This window comes from Prionailurus bengalensis, chromosome B4 (assembly GCF_016509475.1).
Source record: "Prionailurus bengalensis isolate Pbe53 chromosome B4, Fcat_Pben_1.1_paternal_pri, whole genome shotgun sequence".
NCBI lineage: Eukaryota > Metazoa > Chordata > Mammalia > Carnivora > Felidae > Prionailurus > Prionailurus bengalensis.
Window position 1 is genome coordinate 67,561,932 of NC_057358.1, and position 10,104 is coordinate 67,572,035.

Genomic DNA, 10,104 nt, shown 5'->3' on the forward strand with positions numbered 1-10,104 from the left:
TCCACCTCCCTTCCCCAACATGCTTACCAAAAAAAGAAGGATGTGCCTTATTTTCTTGTAACAAAGCAAAGATGGCATTATTTGTGACCAATTTTTTTTAACTGTTGAATTCATCGCCAGTTGTTGAGTCCCCTCCCTCCACTTTGATTTAAATCATTTGTAAATCATTTTATACAGTTACACTTCAAAAGAGAAAGAAAGATTACCTTGACTCTCTAATTTGCTTTCATTCTTCAGGCTGAGGGCACGAAGTAAAGCAGGATAGGATTCGATTTCTCACAGTTCCAGATCTCTTTTACTTCCTCTTTTCGAGCAAAAGATCCTTAGCCTGAGACCTATTTTTCATGAAGTCTAAACGATTTCCCTTTTAGAGAAGAGGATTTTGTCATCCCTATTTCAATAAAAAGTTATATTAGAATTTGTCAAAATTGCTTTCATTTGGATTATCTGTCATGATTATCTCCATAATATAACACTTTCTTTTCCAGAGACCAGGACAAAACGGATGAATGAGCTCAGAGGACTTAATTGCTTAAACTTACTGTGTGGCATTAAAGCAAGGCTCTACCATCATTCCCAGAGATCAGTTAAAGAGAGAGAGCTTTTAGCTCCGGAGCAAGGAATTCTTTAATATTCAGACTTGAGGAAAGATTCAGGTGAGAGCGTTAGCTTTTTCCGCCTCTATTATAGTAAGCCTGCGCCCCCTAGTGGTGAGTCGGTTCACCACTTCTGAAGAGACAGGCTCCCCAGATGAGATTCATCTGATACTGGTTAACAGTTCCTCATGCTGAGATGCAACAAACTGTCTTTCACTCCAGGCAGGTGCACTGAATGCTCCTGAGCATCCCTTGCTGGAGATTCAGATTTTGTGTCACGGAACACTAAACCAGTTAAAATTGTTCTGCTCTGTATCATTAGTGGATTTATATACCTAACGTCAGTTTACATCTAAAAAGAAATATGACATGAAAAAAAAAAGGCATCAGAAAGTTAAGCAGAGTTCTCTCTGGCATTGGAAGGAGCCAAGTTTATTTTAGCACCTGAGATGAGTCCTAAATGGAGCTTCCCGGACTCTGCCTCAAGTGAGACTGTGTGAAATGGAAAACTCATCACCAGAGAATCAAAAGGCATGAGTCCCATCACAATCACTGTTTCACTGTGCAACTTCAGACAAGCCTCTAGATTAGATTGTGCTTTGTTTGTATTGTTTGCAGAACAGATAAATGGTGCAGCAACTACTCATTGACTAGAGTAAGCATGAAAATGTATTTTAAGATATAACTGGTTACCATTGCAGGGTAAATACGAATTATAAGAATCATTACTGGTTTGCAAGGTAAGTTCTAAAGCCTCTATTTTAACTACATTTGCTTTACAAACCTCCAGGAACACTAAGGACCTGTCATAGAAGAGGGAAAGAAGAGAGAAGCTTTAGTCACACTGCTGCAGATCCTGAATATCAAAGACATTGGTCACTAATGTAATTCAATAGATGTTGTTATTGTTGGGAAGGGGTGGTGGGGCTGGTAACAGAGTGTTGTCTTTGTTTATTGGATGTTTGTTTTTAATTTTATGAGTAATTGATCCTTTTTGTAAAGCAGTCTAAGAAAAAACACATAAATCTCTTACCAATCATCTCTCCTGCCACTATAGCCCCCCTTCCCCAAAGATAACCAGTCCTAGCACTTTGAAATGTATCTTTCTAGAATTCATGAATTTATATGTATGTATTTATATGTACACAATAAAATGGAGAGATTGTCTTGTTTTTGCATTATTTAGATTGCAAAGGAGAAAAAAAAAAAAAAAACAAAAACAGACCAAACAGGTTTAAGCCAAAATCATAGGAGAGAGGGAGACTTTATTGGTTCTTGTCTCTAAAAAGTTTGTAATAGGCTGGTTTCAAGGTAGCTGGATGTAGGACTCAAACTCCAGGAGGTCACCAAGAGACTTTGCTTCATCTCTCCACTTTGCTTCTTGATACTTTGGTGCCATTTTCAAATTCCATGTGGTGGTCATGTGGCTACAGCAAGCTCCAAACTCTATATCCACTTATATCTAAGGGGCAAAAAAAAAAAAAAAAAGGTTTCTTTCTCTGAAGTCCTCAAAAACTTATTGTACAGTATCCAATTGGATCTGTCAATTATGTGCCGCTCCTTGACCCAGTTACCATAACTGAGAGATTGTTTGCTGACCAATTAGAGCCGATCAGGGCCCACATCTTGAGCTGTGAGTGCAAGTAAATCATGGCTGAGGTTGTGAAATCTGGGGTACTATTTTCCCAGAAGACAAGCAAAGAAATCCTGGACTATATAATCAACAGATTTGAGTTACCATGAGTAACTAGTACAATTACATGGCATAAAAACCAAGTAAAGCATTTCAAGAATGAGAGATTGGCTAAGAGGATCAAACAAATTGCATAGACATCAAAAAGAATAAAAATTCTTTTGAATTCATTGAATGTTGCCAAAAGAAAGTCAGTGGTGAAGATCTAATGTACACCACCATGACTATAGGTAATAGTTAATATATTGTACACTTTAAATTTGCTAATAGTGTATATCTGAAGTGTTTTCACATACAAAAAAAACTGTTAGGTGATGAATATACTATATGCTAATTAGCTTGATTGTGGTCATTATTTCATAATGTATATCAAAACATCACATGATACACCTTAAATATGTATAGTTTTTGTTTATCAATCATACCATAGTAAGGCTGGGGGCGGGGGGGGGGGTCAAAGATTTCTGCTGAGAATCAGAATGTTCGTTTGATGGTCGTATGTTCAGAAACCCAGTAATGTCAGAACCCCGCCCTATTGACCATTCCTCCTTTCTGTACATGTAATAGACAATAGCAGCATCAGAATAAACGTATTATATTTTAATAGGTACAACAGTAAATCATAGTCCCATGGCATGGTTATGGAATATAAAAATAGGTGCTTAGGAGGTCCCCCAAAATCTTGGGTTTTTTTGACTTGCTCTAAGGAGGAGTAGGAGGGAGGGAGGGAGGAAGGGCAAGAAAAAATGGATGATCAGCATGCCCCACTAGAGCAATGACCTGTCTAGATCTGCTGCTTACTACAGGGAGACAGGGGGCAGGAAACCCAAAACAAAACATGAGTCATGGATGATATTTTAACACACATTGACCCTGCCCACTAATAAGCATGACCCAACCAGTAGTAGAACCTGTAACACAATGTAATATTTCCTTTTCCTTTGGGTGGGGAGGGTTGCAACGCCTCTCCCTACTCAGAGACTCTTAGGAGAGCAACTGCAATTAAGAGGAAAATAGCAAACAAATGCCGCATTTTCTAGAAATTTCTTGCTGCATGTAATAAAGGAGGGACTAGCTTAAAGAGTTATCATCAGGACCAAGAGTAAGGGTGGAGGCGTCAGGCATGACTTGAATTTATTCATATGCCGAAGTGAAAAGAAGAAATTGACAATTCAAGAGCCTGAATGATTGATAAAGCAAAATCCTGAAGAAGGCAAGGAGAATAATAGCAAGATCATTAGGGGAGAGGCTAATCTAGCCATAGGGAGAAGGACCACTTCTTCATCTGAGAAAAAAAAGGCAAGCAAAAAAAAAAAACAAAAAACAAAAAACAAAAAACAAAAAAGGATAGCAGGAAAGAACATGGTATTAATAACAAGAATGGGGAAAGTATTCTGTTAAGTGAATAATAGGGTGGGGAAGGGGGGATAGAGTAAACTTGGATATTGTAAACAGAAAGACCTAGGTTCATATCTCTACTCTGCTACTTACTTGACTATGTGAACTCCAGCCACCTAACTTATTTTCTAAGTTTCAATTTTCTTCTCTGTAAAAGGGGAATGATAATATTGCACCAGTATTTACATAGTTTCAGTTATGAATAACAGAAAGTGCATATTCAAACTGTGTTATTATACACTACAGAAATGCATTGTTGCAGACATTTGATGTCAGAGGTGGGCAGCATCAGGAACGGTATGATCAGTCTTCAAAACATGGTTATCAAAAATCCAAATTCTATCCTTTTCTCCCCTCTACTATTCTTTGTGTACATATTAGTTTTGCCCTCCACCTGGCCTCCCCCACAGTGGTAAGAAAGCAGTATACACTTCCTGGTATCATATTTTTCCAATGTATACAAAAAAAAAAAGGTAGTGCCTAGTCCCTACCTTGAACTGTAATATCTTCCAAGTAGTAAGAGACCCATATGACCATATATGAAAATACCTAACAATACAAACCAGATTGTACCAAATTTTTGCTAGAGACAAAAATTCCAATAGCACTCCACTTTGATTACATGTCAAAATATTCCTTATTGACCCAAATGAGTAGCTGCAAATGATAATAGTTGAAAGAAAGCAACTTGGCTTGCCATTTCAAAAACTCTAAGCAGGATCCAGTAATCTGAAATGAGAGCAGTGGGAAGGAAGTATTTGTTTCAAAGTGGAATCACTAATGAAACTAACAAGAACTCACCTTCTTTTTTTTTTTTTTTTTTAATTTTTTTTTTTCAACGTTTATTTATTTTTGGGACAGAGAGAGACAGAGCATGAACGGGGGAGGGGCAGAGAGAGAGGGAGACACAGAATCGGAAGCAGGGTCCAGGCTCTGAGCCGTCAGCCCAGAGCCCGACGCGGGGCTCGAACTCACGGACCGCGAGATCGTGACCTGGCTGAAGTCGGACGCTTAACTGACTGCGCCACCCAGGCGCCCCAAGAACTCACCTTCTTTAATTGAGAAGTGATTTATTTAGTGTGATGCTGGTTCTTCAGCCAAATTCAATCTTTTGGTTAGTAGTGGAGAATACTTTTCAAATGTTATCTTGTGACATGATGAGCTCCTCACTAATCACTTTGCTTTAAACAATTCAATAGGTTTTGTTTTGTATTTGGAATCCAAATTGTAAAATCAGTTGCAATAGTGACAGTCTGAGGTTTTAAGCATGGTGATATTATGAATCTGCTTTGCCATATTGAGTGTATTTATCATGTTAAAACTAAGCAAAATATTGATCTGAAACAATCAACTTGTATTTTATATTTGATTTGTGAAGTTATTTGGATAAATCAATAAATTCCTCTCTCCTATGCTATCCTCTTAACTTGAAAGAACGACAAACTTTTAATTTGAGAATACAAATTGTATAACTCCTTGTTCATGTAAGTTGCATAGCATAAATACTGCTTTGAAGGATGCTTTGTCTTCCCCAGCCAGTAGTACTGTGAACATGTAAAATATGCTCATTAAACTAACTTAAGGCAAAAAATATTTCAGCCAGAGTGGCCAACCTCAATGTTTCCAAAGAATGCTATTATAATTTCCCTCCAGATTCTCTCTCACGATTTTTACACTGTATACCATGGAATATCTTTATATCTCAAATGCACTAAATGACACTTGAGTAATGCTGAAATTACTCTCATCTGATGTCGATGGTGAGTCAACAGGTGTGCGACAGAGAACCTTTATGGTGAAAGCAGGAGCGTTCACTACTCTCTTCCTGTGATTTTCTCAAAGTAGGGGCTCTTACAAAATGTGTCTTTAAAAGTGTTATTAGAGAAGTTTTATCTGTAAGTCAGCTCACAATCTAAAAGCTTTAGTAAATGAGAGCAGGGCTTGTGTTTGCCTTGTTCATCACTATTTCCCGTGTCTAACACATTGCTGGTACATATAGGGGCTCAATAAATATTTATTGAATGAACGAATTGAGTGGATGAGTGAGTGATATCAGTCAGTATGGAATCTGTTTGGCTTGGGGCCATAAGTCATCACTTTCCATATCTCTACGTAATATAACGAAATAACAAGTTGAAATAATACGAAGTATCTGTATAACATACCATCTGACCCCAACTCTGTATGTAACTCAAGCAGTGTCAGATTTTACTAAAGCATGTCTTTTCCTAAGAAATGCATAGCATAGAATATAGATTTTAATAGAAATGAATATACAATATCTTAGCATTTACTTTATGAAAAGCACTTTCTTTCGCACTGTCCTCCATGGTCCTCTTTCCCAGTATTTTCCTGCTTCCCATGTATAAAAAAGCTGATCATATAAATTATTATACACCAAACTATTTAAAAAGACAAAATCATGGTTAACCTGAAAGGAGAGGAGAGGAGAAATCAATGGACTGAAGTTTAATATTTTGAAAGAATTAAATGGTATTTATTTCCCCCCAGTTCAAAGCAATAACATAAAACACAAAACTGTTACAATAGAATTTGAAAATCTTTGAAAAGAAAATCTTGATAATTTTGAAGCTGAAAGCTAAGTCAATATACTTATCAATCAGTGGTCTGTCATCTTGAAAAATTATTTTCAACCCTATGGAAAACAAGAAAGAGATTAACTATTTTAGCAGCCCTTCTCAACTCCCCACCCCCTGCAAAAAAAGAGAAAGAGAGAGAGAGAGAGAGAGAGAGAAAGGAAAAAATAAAGCTTCCAAGTGCGAAAAAGCATCCCTTAGGTTGCAAAACAAACACATATGTGTTTCTGAGCTGAAGAGCTAAGATAATTTCATTATTTTCTCTGAATCATTGAATTGTTTTAAGAGATGTTTGGATGAATACAGAAAAATCCAGTAAACACGTTATTGCCACTGGCTAATGATGACAGATATTCATCAGGGAGTGATTTGGTAAGAAAATAAGAATGTAATACTGCACTGACAAGGAAAACAAAGTCAATTTCTTCTGTGTGATCTTTATTTTGTAAAATTGCCATGAAATTTCCATGCAGGAGCCCTGGAGTAATCACAGCTATTTCTCACAGACCTACAGGCTAAGTGTAGACTCAGCTTCCAATTATCATACTGATGGATGAGAGACTCAGAGTGTGAATGATAGGGTGAAAAGCAGTCGACTATATATACTCATAATTTTAAAGCCCCTATTGACATTAAGAAACAATGCTTCGGGTTTCTGTTACAGCGTAGGTATGTAGAAAATTGCTTTATGTCTTCTATTTTTATTTTTTTTTTAATTTTTTTTCAACGTTTTATTTATTTTTGAGACAGAGAGAGACAGAGCATGAACGGGGGAGGGGCAGAGAGAGAGGGAGACACAGAATCGGAAGCAGGCTCCAGGCTCTGAGCCATCAGCCCAGAGCCTGACGCGGGACTCGAACTCGCGGACTGCGAGATCGTGACCTGGCTGAAATCGGACGCTTAACCGACTGCGCCACCCAGGCGCCCCTATGTCTTCTATTTTTAAAGCCTGTGTTGTTTTAAAACTTTCTTTTCAAAATTATGTTCTAATACCACCTGCATTTTTTTTTAAATCTCCCAACTTATATCATACTTTGTGTCCTCCTCACACATTGGGACAGTCTCTATTTGGGAAACTGCCTGTATTAGGAGTCTCACTTTGTCAAAATAGAAGCCAGAAGCTCACTTTCCCCGGCAACGCTTGGAGTTAGAGGCAGGTATGTGACCCAGGCTCAGTCAATTCAACACCTCTGCACAAGACTTTGATTGGAAGAGAATAACAGGAACAGGGAGGCTCTCCGGGAAGTCCATCCTAGAAGGATGGGACACGCTGGTGGAAGGCTACACCCAGCCTGAAAAGGTGGCAGTGGCGGGCCCATTGGCTACGCGCCACGTCCAAATTTGGCAACAGGAACTGCAGTGTCTTCACCCAGCAGCAGCAGAGGGTCTCCACTGTAGAAGACAGGATATAGTTGGAAGCATAGCCTGTATGTATGATTCTACGGTTCCAGCAAAACTCTGACTTCATACATATATCATGTATGACAGCCATAGCACGAATGCTAGGAGAGGGGAAATGAAAGTATACACTTGCAGGGGTGGGGCACTGGGTAAAACAGGTGAGGGGTCGTGGGAGATGCAGCGTTCCAGTTATGGAATAAATAATCATGGGGATAAAAGATACACATAGGTAATATAGTTGATGATCATTGTAATAGCATAGTGTGGTTTCAGATTGTAGCTACACTTGTGGTGAACATAGCATAAAGTATAGAGATGTCGAATCACTATGTTGTACACTTGAAACTAATATAACATTGTGTGTCAACTATACTCAAATAAAAAAATTAAGTACATTCTTGTAATATTCTCAGACTGTATGTGAAATAATATAATATTATGTATATTGGAGATATATAACAAAGCTTTAGTCATCAAAATAATACAAAAGAGATTACAGTACATTAGCCAAAAAAAGGAGATAAGGTGAAAAAATAATCTCAATCCAAAAAAAAGGTAGAAAAAGAGGAAAAGGGGAATGAAGAACAGGTGGGGAAAATAAAAGAAAAATAGCAATGTGATCAGCTTAAGCCCAACCAGATCAATAATCACACTGAAGGTAAGTAGTGTAAGCACACCAATTAAAAGACAAAAATTATCACACTGGATATAAAACACAGAATTCAACAATTTGCTGCCTGTAAGAAACAAACAGTAAATGTAAATGATATGTTAAAGGTTATTATATTTATTTTCATATATTAAATATAAAAGGATGGGCAAAGATACATCATGCTAACACCATCAAAAGAAATCTAGAGTGGCTAAACTAATACAGACAAATAAGATTTCAGAGCAAACAATATACCAAGATTATTTTAGAATGATAAAGGAATCTATTAAGATTACACAATCCTAAAAGTTTAGGCATCTAAAAACAGAGCTTAAAAATATGTAACAAAAATGCAAGAAAAACAGACAAAACTGGAATTACAGTCAGGGATTCAATACCCCTCTCTCAATAATCGATAGAACTCGTATACAGAAACTAGTATATCATAAGCATATTAAAGATTTGGATAACACTATTAACAATACTATTCTAATTGATGCTTGAAGAACATTTCCAACCACCAATAGCAGAATACACATTTCTTTCGAGTATATAAGAAACTATTTACCAAAGTTAGACCATATCTTGGGCTTCAAAATTAGTGCTAATACATTTACAATGACTCATGACATTCAAAGTATATTGTCTGACCACATGGAATTAAATTAGAATCAATACTAAAGAATCGCCAAATATTTTAAATTTTTTAAATGTTTTTTATTTCATTTTTGAGAGAGAGCACACGAGCAGGGGAGGGACAGAGAGAGAGGGAGACACAGAATCTGAAGCAGGTTCCAGACTCTGAGCAGTCAGCACAGAGCCCGATGCAGGGCTCAAACTCATGGACCATGAGATCATGACCTGATCCAAAGTGGACGCTTAACTGACTGAGCCACCCGGGTGCCCCCAAATATTTTAAAAATAAATGTCACACTTCTAAATAAACCATAGGTCAAAGATGGAGTCACAAGGGGGATTAGGAAGTATTTTGAACTGAATGAAAATATATGCACAACAAATTAAAATTTGTGGGATCCCATTTAAATAACTCAGGAGAAATTGAGAGCACTAAGCCTCTATAATTGAAAGGGAAATAGATTTCAAATCAATGACCTCAGCTTCAAACTTCAGATATAAGAAAAGAGAGAGCAAATGAAACTAAATAGAAGGAAGGAAATAATAAAGGTCAGGGTGGAAATCAATGAAGTAGAAGGAAGAAAATAATAAAAGTCAGAATGGAAATCAGTTAAATGGAAAACAGCAATAATCAATGAAATAGAAGCTGTTTCTTTAAAAATATTAATAAAAGTGATAATTTTCTCACTAGAATGATCAAGGAAAAAAGACAGAAGACACAAATTACCAGTATTAAGAATGAGAGACTTTATATTACTATACATTCCACAAATATTAAAAGAATAAGAGAAAATTATAAACATTTCATGCCAAGATTTTGATAAAATGGACATACTCAAAAAGAAAGAGAGCATCTAAATAGCCTTAGATCCACTAAGAAACCGTGTGTAATTTAAAACTTTTCTGTGAGGAAAATTCCAGGTCCCACTGGCTTCACTGGTAAAGTTTACCAAACATTTAAGGAAGAGATACTATGATTCCACACCAACTTTTTTAGAAAATTGAAGAGGAGGGAATACTTCAGCATTATCTTGAGGGAAAGAAATTACTAGATCATGAGGGGAGAATTAGAGAGCTAAATGATTTCATTAAATGAAACAATATCCATATCATAGGAGTTCCAGAAGAAGA